At 39.2% G+C, this 17,325-nt stretch overlaps 2 protein-coding genes across 4 annotated transcripts in view; one reads left to right on the plus strand and one right to left on the minus strand.

Moving 5' to 3' along the window:
* POU1F1 (POU class 1 homeobox 1) overlaps positions 1-15,334 on the minus strand; it is a 179,578-nt gene extending 164,244 nt beyond the window's left edge. The window contains exon 1 of the transcript XR_010357031.1: positions 15,204-15,334. The gene's annotated coding sequence lies outside the window, so the exon portion shown is untranslated. The remainder of the gene's footprint in view (positions 1-15,203) is intronic.
* The window catches only part of HTR1F (5-hydroxytryptamine receptor 1F), a 102,516-nt gene that overhangs the window by 19,463 nt on the left and 65,728 nt on the right, over positions 1-17,325 (plus strand). The window contains exon 2 of one of the 3 annotated variants that reach the window (XM_064410959.1): positions 665-1,010. The exons of the other annotated variants lie outside the window; for them this stretch is intronic. The gene's annotated coding sequence lies outside the window, so the exon portion shown is untranslated. The remainder of the gene's footprint in view (positions 1-664; positions 1,011-17,325) is intronic. 3 annotated transcript variants of the gene reach the window in all.

The following is a 17,325-nucleotide window of genomic DNA, read 5'->3' on the forward strand; positions in this document are numbered from 1 at the left end:
CCTTTGTCCAGACTGACAAAGCCACTGACTGTTGTGGCCACCCATCTGTGCCATGGCACACCCAGAGACAGCAGCACCCCCAAGGGGATCTCAGTGCACCCCTTCCTTCCCTGCTGGCATACAACAGCTGGAAAATAGGCATGGTTTGCAAAAGACACGTGAATGATACAGAAGATTTTTGAGTTTATGTCGGTCTCCAGTCCCATCATTCCCAGATCTTCTTATGTGGTTTCTCACCACCCTCTGAGGGGGAAAAAACACCCACAATGAATTTTTCCCAGCCCTTCTATATGAGAGAGACTAACCAATCATGGGACTAACTTTTTTGGGGGTGCTGTGGTGTCAAAGATGCATTGCAGCACAGATTTAAAAGGGTAGTGAGGAATGACCAATCTTGGCCATTAGTTGCTGTGCAAAATTTTTCAAATAAAACCATAATTTCTCATAACCTGCATTGTAGCCAAGCCTTCAAAAGCAGGGAGATGAATGTTTTCCCTCCCAGAGTTCAAAGAGGAGGAAAAGCCTTCACTAATTCATTGATTTATAAGGTATATTTTGTGGAAGCTCGAGCAAGTCCAAAACCAGAATAGGGATCAGTGAGACTCTCAGTGCAACTATAATTCTACTGTTACCATCTCATTCCTATCTCCTTTCCCTCCTCCAGCCTTGCAAAGAAAAATAGCTTCAGACTAAAAGTCCTATATCTGTTACTTCTGAAGGCTCATTCCCTTGCTTTCTTGTGAAGAACTGTAGAAACACCTTTCTGAGAAAACTTCAAACCAGACACCAAACAGAGACAGAAAAACTGCTCTTTCAAGCTCAGAAAGTTAAGGAAAAAGCTGTTGCAAATCAAGACTTTCAATTGAAGTTTCTCCAGTCAACAACACATCAGGCTATCTTCTTCTTCTTGAAAGATTATGTCATCTAACAAATGATCAGTTTAAACTTGAAACTCACATGCAGTATAGAATGGCTGAAGTCTGAAAATACTGCAGGAATCATGGAGATGGGTGAGTATGCTACTAACTTCCCTTTTCCCTGAAAGTAATTTCATTTTCTTTTTATGAATATAATACATAAAACTGTGACAAAAAACCTAAGATCTTTCTAATTAAGGAAGTATCAGGAAAGGGAGAAGCAGCAGGGTATGGATTTTGTTCACATGCCAAAAGCATGGTATATGAAATGTCATTGTGAAGTTCCAAAAACACTGAAGAGTCTTGCTTGGCAGCTGCTATTTGGGGGAGATACTTATCTGCTTAACTCTCTAGCAGTGCTGAAAGTTTTAAGTGCAATTCAAAATCATCTTTCTACCATGTTTCCCTCTCACACTTTTGCAAGACAGGGTGATGAAATCCTTTCTTTTGTGAACTTTAAAGAAAGACAAGAGATTACCATGGGATTTTTTTTTTTAGCTACTGTACCCTAATCTTTCTGGTTTTCTGAGAAGTTTTGTCTTTAGGATGATTTACTTATCTTTATATCTGGAATTCTATCTACCACACAAAGAATGCAATTTTTAAACAACAGAGTACATAATCATGTTTCTATTCAGGGGTCACTTCATAGATAAAATGCTTGTATGAATGCCTAAATTAATTATTAGTCACACTGAAATAATCCAAACACCCAAACTATAAACACAGTTTTGTAAAATGGTATCTTAGGCTGGGGTCATACTGTCTCAATCTAGATATGCCCATCCTGATGATGTCACTGAGAGAGGATTGGTTTTGCAAGGATAATTAATCTCCTTTTCCCTGTAACATCATGAATGCTACTAACCACTGCATCTAAGGTTGTGCAGTGTTGTTATTAGGATCATCTCACAAATAGAACTTAGCCTGATGTGTCAGTAACTTGGGCATCATCCATATTAACAAATCCTTCTCACACGAGATTTATTTTACAATTTCTATTTCCTAAGCCTTAAAACAACAGGGTCAGTGTTAAGGTATGGGGAACTTTCCCACCTTTAATGAGAGGCTGGACTGGATGAGTTGGAATGTTGTGAAATAGCTCAGATGGGTCACAGTGATGGCCTGGTACATGCAAATCCATGCCTGGATCTTTGAGCAATGCCTGGGTGAAAAGCAGTAGAGCTTCTCAGGGCGCTCCATCCCACCTGCACCAATGCATCCCACAGGAAACATGCTGCCTCCCCAGGCACTGGTTCTAATGCCACCTGATGGTGAGTGAAAATGTCTCAGGTGATGTGAACAGAACAGAAATCCAGGCTGAGCTCTGTCAGTTTGAGTCCTGAGCAGGCAGAGTCGTGCCACACGGACCAGCAGAGAGCTGCTGGATGGTGATGCTGCTTCCTCTCCTCCAAGGAGTGCACTTGGGAGGCAGAGCTAAGCCTTTTGCACATAACGGCACGTGTTGCTGGGCTCTCTCCACTGCCATGTAGAAATTATGAACGTTGCACCGAGCTATGCTTTGATTGCGGTGGTTTTCAAGCCCATTTTTGCTTTCCCTTACATTCAGCCTTTCCAGCTTTGATCACAATGCAGCACAGCTAAAGGCACCTGAGAAACATTGCTAGGCAACAGATGCTGCAAAGGACAGCTTCCCCTCCCCTCACACCGAGGTGGCAAGAGACCTTACAGTGCTCCAAGTTGCCTATCACAAAATATTCAAGGCAAAAGCTGCTTAGTTTTATGACGGCGGTCAGATGAAGCAAGAAATTTCTCTGAAAGTAGGAGCTGAAAACAAACTGCAGTAGGAAAAAAGAGGCAATTCAAGGAAATTCAAGAGAAACAGGGTGGGAGACAACAAAAGGCAACCTTAATAAGGAGTTATTAGATGTGTGGGAGCAGGTGGAGATTATGAGGAATGAAATTAGCTAAATACACGTACAAAACAGAGTTGAAAACTTCTGCGTTAACATAAATATATCTATGCTTAATGTACTGTCCTTGTTATAAAAGTTGATTTATTGCTGAAATTCTGGTTAGTGTTCATTTTACACCACCATATCAATAATTATGTCTTTCTTGAGGAAACCAATACTACTGTTGTGTTTCACTTCTGAATTCCCAGAGTACTTCACATTCATTTTTGCTCAGTCCATAAATGTCATCCATGGAGTAAATAGAAAAGTTTCATTTCATCACCATTTAGGAGTGAATATAGAAGCTACGTAAAGCCACATAAATCTTTATATAACACAAATAGGTATTTCACTCAGAATATAGCCTGAAAGCCACACAGAAAATGGTACATACTAAGCAATGCCAAGTAAGCAAAGGGAATGTTGCATCTGTCTAATGAGAATTTCCTTTAGGACAACAAAAACAGGCTGCTAGAATAACCTGACCTGGAAGCTGTGAAGCACAGTGCATTACCACATTTAGGGAATGTGTTTTTCCATCATTTGAGTCTTTGATTGCTCTTTTAAATGTGTAAATAGGCTTGCCCAGTAGGATGAACAGTGGTAACAAAAACAGATGTTGGGTATGAAGAACCAACAAGAAAGTACTGAGCATCAAATTAAGCTGTGTGTTAGAAATTAACAAATGCAGACTCACAGTGAAAATTAGACTTGGCAAAGGATATTAAAATAAACTGTGGGCAATGGAGTTAGGCAGGAAGGACAGAGATAAAAGATAATCTGGGTAAAACCCAAAACCTGGGTAAAGAACTCTGTGCCTCGTTTCAATCAGAGGAGATGATGCTGAATGTGGAACAAGAGGCAGAATGGCTAAGAGGAATGTTAGGAAAAAATTGCTAAGGAGCTTATTTGGTCTTTTGAGACCAAATAATCATCACAGCAAAATTCTGAAAGAACAGGATGCAAAATAGCAGGTAGAGCAAATACTTTCAATAATTCTGCTGTGTCAATCCATTCTTAACTGACCATACAACTGCAAAGAGGTTGCTGAGTTTGCCAAAGTAACAGCTTTGGCAGATAAGCATTCTGTCAACAAATATACAATTGAAGTAAAAACCAGAAAATGGAAAATAATTTTTTAGCTGAAGGGTTATGTTGCCATGAGAGCAAACACAACATGAAGTTGGAAGAACATATCCAACCTTCAGTGCAAAGAGGTTGGGTTTGGGGAACAGTTTTCTAAGGGTAATTGGCATAGAAGTATTTCAAAATGGAGATTAATGAGTTTGGGTAATAAATTTGGAGATGAATTGGCCTGAGGTGCGTAGAAGAGAGACCATTCCTAGACCAGAAACAAACAGGTCTGTTCTTTCTGTTCTCACAGAAGGCAAAGGTTTCTGTTGAATGTGCTGGCATGGCACAGACTGAGTTCTTCCAATTTCTCTTGGAGAGGAGGGAGGAAATGGAAAAGTCCTGCCTGCTGTAGCAGGGGGTGAAATCCCTACATGGCTCACCCTCCACTCATGGAATTGACTCTACCCATGCTACCCAGATGAAAAACACACTTAGGGAAAAGCAACCAACTATTTTCCCTCAATCAATTACTTCTTAACTCTAATTGAGTTTATGCAGTTTGTAAGACCAAAACCAAATTATTGACTGTATTGAAATATGAGAATAGAATGGAAGGCACGAGTATCTTTATGTGATTACTGTTATGCTTTTCAAGTTTCAAGCAAATGGGATATTCCCTCAAAGGGCTCAACCAAACTTGGGTATATTTTTTTTTGTGAACTCTTCAGCCAGCTCTCTCTGCCACTGACACATCACTTTGATAAGTCCCTTTTTATTTGCTTTGACACACCCAGTTAAAATATCTGACTCATTTCACAAATTCACTTCAAGGTTTCTTATTAAAAAGCTTTGCAATAGTCCAAGAGAAAAAGGGTTCTGCAAATAAAGAATAAAGTTGACTATTCTATTTTCGGAAAACAAGAGCAGTGCTAATTAGCCTGCAGCAGTCTGATGGTGAAATTCCCCATGCCCTACCAGGCAAGGTCACTGGAGTTGTGCCTGCATGTTGACACAACCTTTTAATGCATATACGCATTTAAAATAATTATTTTGCATGTCAAGCCATATCTTTCTCTTCTAAGTTCATTTCCACTGTGTAATGGATGGCTTGAAATCCAATTTAATTCATTTTCTTGATGCAATTTTCTTCCATGTCTACTATTTTCAGTGCATATTACATCTTTACTACTTCTGAATGCATCTTATTAAGTAATAATTGCAGATATATATATATATACACACCACAAATTTCAATTCTGTAATTTCTCCTTTCAGTCAACTTTAATGTTTGTCATTTCTGAAAGCTTAAAAAAAAAAATCTGTTGAATAAGTATGCACTTCAATTGTTCTTCCACTGAAAAGAGACATTTCATAGCTAACTTGTATTTATTTATCCCTAAAACCAATTCCATTTTCTATTGAATCTTCTTAATGTGGGCTGTTGGTTGTTTTTTTGATTTTTTTTTTTTTGCCTTTATAACAATTGATATGCAGTTATAGAATTCAATTAGATCACAGAACTTTTTTCAAAGCTAGAAATTATATTTGCTAGCATCTATTTTCTCATCCTCAGAGCAACAGTTTGATGTAGTTCAGACACTGCTACAAACCAGAGAGTGCAACAAGAGAAGAGGGGGCTGTGGGAAGGTCCAGAGAATCTGCTCTCCTTCTAGCCCTGAAGCATGAAGGGGTCTGGAGGGATGCTGGGATGTCGTTACCCTATTGCTATCCCACATGGAAGAGGGTTCAGGATTTTGGGCAAGGGTGTTTTTTTTAGTTTTGCAATCCTGCTTATGCAAGACTAGTTCTTTCAAAAGTTTCAACTTCAGAAAGAAAATTCTGCTTTTAAATAAACCTAACAACAACAAAAATACCCCAGTCTATCTTAAATCTGGCTACCTCACAGACACTAAATTTCACAGACCCTTCCATTAAAGCTGTTTTTTTCTCCAATTATGTTTCACAGAAGGGACAGGCTGTTTATCAACACATTTTTCATGATGCATTTAAAGGTGTTCTGTACCCAACTATTCCATTCTAAACAAATTTAACTTGATCACAATGAAACCTTCAGGAGAGGGTGGTGGTGCTTTCTACTTCCTTCCATTTATATGATGGTTCTGTCTGCAAAGTGGTCACACTAGCAGCAGGCAGGAACTTTCTAAGTCGTTGTCTGTCAGTTATTTCCATGTATAGTATATATTATCTGCAAGCTAAATTTGGTTTGGTTTCCCCAATCTGTCAGTGCTACCAACTCAAGCTGACAATCAAGCAAAGTCCTTCTCATGCATAATTACCATTAATGAGGAATCCTCTGGCCCAGTTGTTTCACTGACACTTGAGCATTGTTTCTAGCCAGTATTTTTTTTGCACAGACAGTACAGACCAGACCTCACAAACAATGCCAGTGATGTACAAGAAAATGTTGGACCTGGTTTACTGTCAGCACATCTCCTGTGCTGGGCTTGCACACCAAAGAGAATTGTTAAAACATCAGTTTGAAATGCAAGCAAGTAGCTGTGCCTTTGAATACACATAAATAACATACTGAGTAGGTGGTAATTTTACATTGAAGTGGGAGATGTTAGATAAAGTCTCTTCTCAGAGCAGCTTTTGAGATACCTGGGACTGAGTGCTGCTTTCACATTAGTCTTACTCTGCCTTTGGCTGAACACTTGTAGCATCTCCTCTTTACCCAACCCCACGGAAAAAAATTCTAGGACAAATAAGTTTCCAGGGCTTGAAAAGAGAAAATTAGCCAATTAGTTTTGCTTTCTTCTTTAAGAAACAGTGTAAATTTTAGTGCTTAAAAGTCTCACTTTTGTTTTAATCCACTTTTGGCCTTAGAAAGTTGGAAAGTTTTATGTGCATTGTGCAGGGGTAACAGCATGGCCTGGGCACAGGCAGCGTTCTTTATCTGATACAATGAGCAGTTATTTTAAACTGGAAGCAACAAACTGATAATTGCTACTTAAAGAATGAAAAATGTGTTTCATAAAACACACTTTACCACATAATATTTGTCTTATATCCAACCCAGCAGGCCAGATGTTGATTTTCATTTAGAACAAAGGTCAGGAATCCCTGCCAGTGTGAGGTCAGTATGAAAGCCCTCATGAGCAAGAGTGAGGTGATCTCTCAATTTTTTTTCCTTTGTTCATACAGGGTAACCTACACTGGTTCCTGCTAACAATATTTACTTTTATTGTACTGCTATCTGCTTTTCACAGTAATTTATGGAATCACATTACACACCACTCATCTAGTAGCTAGGAAACACCCATAAATTCTGCTCTTATGAAAGACCACTGTGCCACACACAATATCTGTGAGACATTTATGCTGTACCCACTCAAATCCACAAGTCAGCCTCATGCCTAAGTGATTTCAGTGGCAGATGAAACTCTCTTCCCTACTTCTCCAGATGCATGAATTTTTCAGCTTATTGCGGTTTTTTTTTTGGAGGAAAGGGGATCAAAGTGAAGATGGTGATAAATCTAACTCCATCCATATCAACATCTTCAGACATAAAGATGAAGGGCTTTAAGTATGTTTGCACAAAGATTCTTTCAGCATTATACTGATCCGCAAGAAATGATATATGTACTAGTGTCAGTGCTGCAGAACTTTATAAATACACTCAATGATGAAATTGTCAGCTAGTAGCAAATAATCCTAACATTTGCTGACACAGTCAACAGAGGACGGTTTAAAACAGACAGATTGTTATTTACAGCTGTGCCAGATGGGACAGTTTGAAATACGTTTAACTGCTCTTTAGTTAACGTTTAAAATATATTCCTCAACATCCTCAAATAATTTTAAGTTGCTGAGATTTTTATTTGAGTAAAATTTACCTGCAAATATTTTTACATTCCTGCTGTCAACTACAATTATATGTGCCTGTAAATAACAGACAAACAGTCTACAGAGCTCACAGAGTAGAAGCATTAAATATTAATAAATTAATACATCAATTCCATACAAACGGAGTGAACTTTGTGGGAAAATTACGTGTTAATTTACACTAATACAATATTTTAACATGACATTTATCCTGCACTATGCATTGGTGAGGAGTTAGTGCCATCTGTGTCTCTAGCTCTCAGATAAATGGTTAATAACTAAACAGTTAAGGAAGGACCATTGAGGTGATGCTGTTTTGATTCAGTGTTATTTTCATCTATTTTTTAGACCCTATATCTTTCTGCTATTTTCTTCCACCCTTTTGTCATATCCTCTGAGAAATGTGAAATTGCTTTACCAAAAGATTTTAGCAGGGTGGCTGGAGTAATGGGCAGAAACCATGGCCTGCAGAGCTGGACAGAGCTTTGTGGCTTAAAACTAGCTTTTCTATAAAGCCAGAAGTAATCAGTAAAATACAGTTGTAGCATTCTCATCAGACATCCAGTGAGGCATTACACAGCCAGTTCATATCTGAGCAGCAAGCTACACTGTTTTACAAGCTTTTAGAAATTTTGCTAACAGTGTTTGTGTACAGGACATGTACCTGGTGAATATAACTGGGAATGTATCTGTGTAAGCTGGTTTTTTTCCCCCTTCAAAACATGTATGTAGACTAAAGCACCTGAGCTCCATAACAACCTCCCATTGCCCCTTGGATATGATTCAGCTCAGATCTCCAGGAGGACCTCTGGGGACATCACAACTCCAGACTTTGGCTTGTCTGCTAAGACTCCTGGCAGCACTATCAATTATTTCAAGAGGTGCAGCCCAGGATCCACTGAAACCTGGCAAAAGTTAATTTTACATACACTGAAACTGCCATTGTTATTTTGGGCTGGATTTGAAGCATCAGCCTGAAGAAGCAGCTTTAACCACAATTCCCAATTCCCTAACAGCCCAGGGACAAGAAGGAAAAAAAAAAAAAAAAAAAGCAGCACAGATAAAGGAGATAATACAGGGAATTGGCTTACCCTTCCCTCTGGAACTCCAAGGCATCATTTTTTGGTGGTTCAGAATGCCAAAGTCATGTCAGCAGGGGGTTTGGGATGTCGTGCTAAGGGGTGGAACAAGGACAAATGGGTTGCTGGGGTGGTGTCTGGACCGCCCCAAGCACAGGGGCCAGACATCCTTTCTAACCCCACAAAAACACAAGAGAACTCTTTTCCCTGTGGCAGGGCTTTATTTGCTCCTCCTGGCCTCAAACATTCAAAGAGGAGAGAAAATGGTTTTTGTTTTTAGATGCACATAACGCACCAGTACCATGCATCAATGTGCATAAATAGAAGCCTGAAGTTTTCATTTTGATGCACGCCAGTAGCTTATGTTTCTCTCATGGCATTGCCTCAAGCATGAATTTTAGCACAGGTGCAGAACAGAATCTTTGAATTTCCATTGGTATTTTAAGCACTATGTGTTCCCTTTAGAATTCTTATTGCATTTTAGATGTATGTCTAAGAAAACCCAGTGTGAACTTGATTTAACCTTTTATTTGTACAAGCAGTTTGGACAGTCACTATTTTATTAGCTGTTAAATCATTTAGCCTGTGCATTGCTTCTGCTATTATGTGCTGGAAACACAAATCACAAGATTCTTGTAGGGGTAAACCAATATGTATTCCCTTTTGGTTTGCCACAGGTGTGGATGAGGGTGGCACAGTTAGCCACTGCTTTTACACACTTATGGCTACCAAAAGTGGTTCTGATGGGCTTGCCTTTCGGGGTGGGTTTTTTTGTTTGTTTGTCTTAATATTGTGCAAATTAAAGTACTCTCTATCACTCAGGAAGAATGTGAAGTAGGAAAACCCAGTAGACCAGTTGGAGAAATTTAAGAATAATATTTCTTTTGCTTTATTTTCCAGCTACAGTACCGCTAATGGCAGTGGTAGAAGCATTAACACATTGGATCAATAGCCAAATGAAATCTACTGTTCTGGTCCTTTTTTCACTCTTCAGTAGATGAACAGGGAGAAGGAGGAATAGGGAATAAAATGTTTAAAAAAGAACCCCTCAGAGACGTGAAAGATGAGCTTAAGTTCTCTTGTTCTCATTTTAAAATTAAATTTGAAAGATGATTAACGCAGAGCTGTTTAGTCATGGTAATTTCAGATTTGGCACAGTCCTTTGTGTACTGTGCACAGATCAGGAAAGGTCTATATCCAGTTTCCAAAATTCTCACTTGAGACATTAACTAAATAACATATACTCTTGTAGTTTAGCACACACCCTCAAAAGAGATGTACTATTAGGGAACAGGACTTTTCCAGGACTGTGGGAATTGCAGCCAGTTACAGCAACTGCAGAGATCTGGGACAGTTACAGGCCCCATAAAAAACTTCATTTATGGTGGTTCCTGCCTGTGGTGAGGAGCTGCTGCTGAGAACAGGGCTGTAGGCTCTGCTCTGAACTGACCCAAAAGTAGAACCTCAGGTATTTTACTCCTGCAGGAGGTTTCAGAGTAGAGACCTGCAAAAAATATGAGCTACCTAGCATCTCCTCAGCCAGGTGGACTGGACTATATGCTTAAGTATAAAAGAACTCCCTTTTCCTCAGTAGAAAAGAAAAAAATCCTAGCTTAGTAGGAGAGATTTGCCAAGTGGTATTGCTGATCCACTTTAAAGCACACTGGATTTATCACAGCCAATTTTCAGTCCAGCCAGATATTCATACAAAATATAGTAATGCAGCAACCATATATTTTCTATGAGTCTATTTTTTTAATGAAGTTATACCAATTGGTGCCATTGAGACAAGATTTTCTTATGTAATTTAGAAACCTATCCAGGCAGGCCATCCCACACTCTCTTTGTAGCCAATAAAGTGAAAAAGACAAAATCCTCTCATCTGTTTCAGACATTTTACTTTCATATGCAATGCACTGCACCCTAGAAAGACTACTGAATATTAAGAAAATGAAAAAAAAAAAAAATCCTCGTAATTTATAGATCTTTGCATTACAGGCATCCAAAGAGGAACAGCAGAGCTGGGGAAGGATTTAGAGCACAAGGGTTTTGAGGAGCAACTGAGGGAGCAGGGGGTGTTTCTCCTGGAGAAAAGGAGGCTCAGGGGGAACCTTATCACCCTCTGCAACTCCCTGAAAGGAGGGTACAGCCAGGTGGGGGTTGGTTTTTTTCTCCCAAGTAACAAGAGACAGGACAAGAGGAAGCAGCCTCAATTTGTGCCAGGGGAGGCTTAGATTGGATATCAGGAAAAAACTTCTCAATGGAAAAAGTTGTCAAATCCTGGAACAGGCTGCCCACAGAAGTGGTGGAGTCACCACCCCTGGAGGTGTTTACAAGATGTGCAGATGTGGTGCTTAGGGACATGGTCTAGTGGAGGACTGGGCAATGCTGGGTTAATGCTTGGACTCAAGGGTCTTTTCAAGCCTAAACACTTCTATGTGTCTACATTTAAGGACATTTCTCTCTTCCCTGAAAGTTTTAAGTCTGCTGCAGAACTGAATTTCCATTAAAAGTAGAAACTGCATCACTTCTTTTAAATGGATGGATTAAGGTTATATAAAAATCACACTCCTCTCAGAATTGTGTCACTGGAATGCTGTGTTAATTTCCTCAAGTAGAGGGGCTCTCTTACAGCAAAAATATTCTCAGTCATAGGCTGAGCTGGTTCAGGATACTTAAAGTGGAATGGGAATTTTATGAACATTTACTCCTCCTAAACAAAATTATTATAAAAATAATCAAGCCAAAAAGTTCATTTCAGGGAAGCTTAAGATGAGAGAAGAACACTACACTGAGCATAAAGAATGTCTGGCTGATCTGAGAAGCTTTTAATTTCATCATATATTCTCTTCCAGATGTAAAGATACCTCACCCATGCCACTGTCTGGGATTATTTTAGCTTCTAGCATTACAAGATTAATTAGCTGTTCATCAACTGAGATAGATCTATGACACCCTTCAAGATGATATTGCCACTATTGTGGCTTTTAAATAAATTTCTGAGATTTGATATTTGTTGGATCTCATCTCTTGATTGCTTAACTTCCTTGTTATAGCCCAAATTGTCTTTACTTACATTATTTCTTCAATAACTCCTACAAGAAATTCTTGACACACCAAACCATCCTTGCATAGTATTTTTGCTCACTATAAACATTTTATTTCAGTACTTCAGTTATTAATTTTCTGTACAGCAATTTATTCTCTAGCTTTCCATGCATATGAATTTGTAAAGCTCTGGTAAAACTCTTAAAATTTCAGATAAACTTTTCTTCACAAAGCTCTCTTTGTCCAGTACAGAGAGCTGCCCACCTCCTATTATCCATGCATCCGAGTGCACAAGCTCCAGTGGCAAAAGTGCTATTTAGTTGGTGGGTATTTTAGCCATCAAAATACTTTGCAAACATTGTCTTTGGACAGTGCAAGGATAAGATTTTGGAGTATCATTAATGCCTTTAACTACAAGAAATACCAAGGAGAATAGATGGCACAAAGCTTCTGAAGGAGCACAAGGTTGTGATTTGAACACACTTCTCTCTGTCTTCAAGCTTTGTGTCTCTTCTTTCCCTGACAAGCTGTGCTTTGATGACACACATCAGACGTAGTAACAATCCATTTCTAATGCATTTTGAAAATATGTAGGTATTGAAAACACGTTGGTGTAAAATGGGGCTGTTCAGCTTTTATGTGTCTCGTCAGAGAGAGAACATCATCTGCTCTTCCCTCCATCTTTCCATGCCTCCTCCATCCCACATTCTTTTCAGCATCTCTCACAGCTCAGTATTCTCTGAGGAGTGACTTGTGTTTAGTCCCTGCAAGCACATCAGATGTAGACTTGTGGGAGTCGTGGAACGTAATTTTTTGTAATCTGTCACTATTAGGGAATAGAACAGCGGCTTTTTGTCTTAGATATAGTCCACTTTCCACATAGTGAATAACCCCAAACTTTTGCAATTAAATGTGTTTTGTTTGATTGTGCCATTTGTACGTTTACCTGCTTCTTCCCCATAACTAAACATTGCCTGATAAATGGTCTGGTTATAGACAGGAGATCAGAGCAAGGTCTGCAACGTTTCACTACAAAGCTATAGGAAAAACTTCCAGATCATCCTCTAGTATGGCAGCTTACAGTGGCGTTTTTAACACTGACTTTGTTTTTGAAAACACCTACTCTAAAGAAAAATCAGGGATGAAATTGTTTGTTCAAACAGAATCTCTTCACTTTACAGTATTTCTTTTATATTCAAATTCATGTTTGTTTTCGCTCTTGCACATATTAAATGCATAAAAGCTTCATAAGGCTGAGTATTGCCTCCAACTTTATTATGTTTGTTCTGCCTTTTTATTTATGACTTTAATCCAAAAGAGTGAATTTGGCAACCAAACCCTTGTCAGGGTTTGTCTTGCTGGTGTAACCACGATCACCAACCTGCAAGGGGCACATTTTAGGTTTTATATGTGTCTCAGGAAAGTGTGGAGGTTTTAGGTGATCAATGGGTGAGATTTATGCTTTTATCCTTAAATATGACCTTACAAAATGCTGCCCAACGTGACTGGAGCTCTCAGGTTTCTATGCCCAGAGGCAATAACAAAAAAAAAAGAAAAATATTATTTAAAAAAGGAAGATATTTTACAGCTTAGGAGATGGAATCGTATCCCTAATCACTATTTTATTAGGGATCAATATCAAGAATTCATACTATTTCCATAGAGATTATGTCAAAGAAATGGCTAAAAGAAGTAAAATCAGGTTGCACTGGTCAATCAGCATTTGCTGCGAGTTATTTGTGTGATGCTGGTGTGGAAGAAGTTAATTACATCAGAAAATGCTTTAGGCAAGATAATTTTGGAAGAGAAAAAGACCATTTTAAAAGATTTCACTGAAATACTATTTGGACTACTTTACTAGTAATTTACATTCTGAAAAAAGTAATGTAAGTTAGAATGAGTACAGAGGAAGGACAGAAAAATTATTACAGGAATGGAAAAGTTACAAGAGCCTGGACAGTTTTTTCATGTCAAAGTTGAGAGGGGGCAAACAGGAAAATAAGATCTGTTTCAAAGACATCAGTAAAAATTCAAGTAAATATGAACTCGTAATGCACCAGATAGAACTCTAAGCTGGGCAAAGGAAAAAAATTGCTTTCATGCTTATCAGCATGAAACTCTGGATCAATCTTCCAGACAGAGCAGTTGGGACAAAGAGCTCTCACTGTTTTAAAACATGGTTCAATCACATTATGCAGGGATTTATAAACTTAAGAATTGTTACAGAATGAAAAACAAGTCTGTACTACAGGTTCTTGAGTAATTGTTGCAGCAGTACAGCCAAAACAATTACTATTTTTTAAAAAATTGCACCTATAGTGTATTAAGCCTCTGCACCACAATTTGTTTTGTTTGCCTGCCAAGAGCAAGAAAGTTCTTTCTACATGTGACACATTATTTGTTTTCCAAGTTTTCTGTCCTCCTGCCCCAAATCCTGTGAGATTAAATCTAGAGTGTCTTTCTGCATTCAGCTTTACTGCCCCAAGGTTGGTCCCATTGACTGGCTGCAGCTCAAAACGGGCTGTGAGGAGCACGTGCCAGTTTCCCTGCCAAAATTCAATCCCCAGGTCTAGGGGCAACAATTCCCCTGCACTTCCCTCAGGGCTAAGCCAAACCATTTCAGCACCAGCTGAGAAAAGCAAAAATCTGAGCAAAAAAATCAATTAAGAAATAAAAAATAAAATTTAAAAAAACTCAGTTCACTACCTTTAACAAGAGAGAGAATCTTTTGGAGCTCTGGACAATTCTTGCATCATATCACCTACTATTGCAAGTACTTAGGCTTTTATAATATTTTGTTTGTCTCTGGCTTCTCCCATTTTACCACATATGGCCTGTCTTGGTAACAGCATTATCAAGCAATTTGCTTCTGGACTGCTTGCAAGATGCAAAGTAGATGTTTTGCAGACCTTCTAAATCAGACACCTGTGGTCAAGCAGCCTGTGCATGCAGGAGGCTGGCACAGGTTTCCAAACCATTAATAGTATCTAAAAGAAACTTAATCCTGTAAAACAAATAATTGTAGATGTAGAATGTACGTTTATGTAAGTGCTCTGAAACAGCAGTTGAGCTCTTCTGGAGCTGATAGTATTTACCTCAGGCCAGGAGCACTCTGTCAAGCTCTGTTTGAAAATAATTGGCAGCATGCCCTATATAACTTACTCTGAGAATTAGGTTGCTAAAACACAGTAATAAGCATCAATTTCCAAATACCCTTCCAGCTCAGCATCTAATTTTAACACCTCCCCCTTGACCAGCAGCTCTGGCTGATAATAAACTCCTGAGACCTTTTCCTGCTTATGAAAATGCATTCAAGTACTCACTGCACAGAGTGCTCAGCAAGCTTCTTCCCCTCCATCGATGGCTCTGACTAACCTTGGCCTCTCCCCAGGTTCACTTTGAAAATTCTCCTTTCCCAGGTGGCCTCCAAAAACCACCTGGCCCCAGCCACTCCCCTGATCTCCCCTCCCAGCCCACTCCGTGACTTTTCTCTGCCCTTGCCCACAGGGCCCAGTTGGATTCAGCTGGGGCTGATCTACTCCTACCACCCTCCTTACCTGAGTCAACCATGTAGAGCAGGAGGGAATGCACTCAGCAGACAATTTTATCATGCTATTAATAATTGGAATTGTTTTAACTGAACAAAACATGCTGCAAAATGAGTAGGCAGTAATGGTAACTATTATCACTTGCACTATTCATGTGCAGTGACAAGGCAGTATGACCTAACTGCAGCTTTCCTGTAGTTCAGCTATTATAGACATCACAGCTGTGATTCCCAAGAATGGTCTTGGCAGTTTGGACATGTTGCTGCCAAAAATAATAAGTGAATTGCAAGTTCAGTGTCACAGCCAGCTTTAAACATTAATTCATCCTCTGATTTTGTTTACTAAGATCTAAGATCTCTGCTTCTACTTTTCTGTAATCACAGTCTTCACTAAAAGAGGATCTTGGGGATGTATGCAGCAGGATTCCTTCTCAAAATAAGAATAGATCAAAAATTAAATCACCCTACTATATAAATAGAGGAGGAAATGCTACATAAAAGCAGAGTTAGTATGCTGATTGAAAGCAAACAAAGAAAAAGAAAAAAGAGCTATATTCCTTATTTAATAATGAGTGTTCATTACAGTTTTCAAAAGTGTGATCTTGTCTAGCCACACATTATGGTTTAAAAAATGCGATGAAACTCCCCAGGTGTGGGAGGTACAATATAGACTATCAAGGAAAACAATATATAAACAGATACAAATCAAAACAGAGAAAGGCAATCTATTTAATCATTTACATAGGGCTGCAGTACCTTATGATTTCTCCCAAATATCATTCACTGTAATATCAGAGATTAATTTTCTCCATAGAATAGTACTTTTAGAGGCAATCATCTACCAATTAGTATTAATTAAAATCATAAAAGATGAAGTATTGTATAGGAAGCAACCCTCTAGGGTAAGAAACATTAAAGCATCTGTCTGCTTAATGGGTTGAATCCTGTCTAAGCACTCAAGCCCACCCTTCTATCAGCATCCACACTCAAGTCTCTTGCATCCTGCACTCAACCTGGTTCTTTTCCTGCTTCCCAGGAGTTTAAAAATGGAGGCTGAAACACTGATTTCAGACATGACATTGCAAGAATTTGGATCGTGTTGCACAATGGATCTCCTGTTTCCAAGTGGTGTTGATTACTTTTAAATTCAAGATTGGAAAATACATTCAAGCTAAAGAATCTGTGGGAAGTTTTGAGCTAGGTATATCTATTGATAGGTTCTTCAGGTCAGAAATGTTCTTTCCCCTTCCAGCAGTACCATCCTGGAGATCAGGGTGGTCCCTGAACACTGCAAGTGTGTCCTTGGTGCACTTGTTATGAGGGGAAAACAAAAAAAGGAGGGAAACTGGAAAAAGAAACCAGAAAACCTACATCATAACTGATGATGACAATAAGGAAGGAGATTAAGCAGGATCTTTGGCAGGGGAATTTGGGCCACCATCAGCCCTGGAGATAACATCCAGTAAGCAACAAAGAGCTGACAACAAATGTCACAGCCCTGAGCCAGCGAGAGGTGACAGAGGGTGCTGTCCTGACAGTGTCCTGACAGGGAACACAGCCCTTCTGTACTGAGAGAGAGAGGTCAGGGACAGGAGAGCAAGGCTGAGGAGAAAGTTCTCATATATACATCTACTGGAGGAATGGGGTGAAAAGACAGATCAGTTTGTTTGTAGAAGATTCTAGTGTCAAACCCTCTAATTTGGAAGGAGAGCATCAGCCAGCAGGTTGGACTGCATGCTGGGCGGAAAGCAATGAGGAAGATGAAAGGGAAAAATAACAAAAAGAAGCAGCAGCTAATGGAATCAATTTCTGAAAACGAGCCTAAAGAGTTAGAGATGCATGTCCCTGCCATGTAGAGATGTAGAGGTCTAAATGTGTGTTGGGGGGGGGGGGGGGTG

This window comes from Passer domesticus, chromosome 2, assembly GCF_036417665.1.
Source record: "Passer domesticus isolate bPasDom1 chromosome 2, bPasDom1.hap1, whole genome shotgun sequence".
Classification (NCBI taxonomy): Eukaryota; Metazoa; Chordata; class Aves; order Passeriformes; family Passeridae; genus Passer; species Passer domesticus.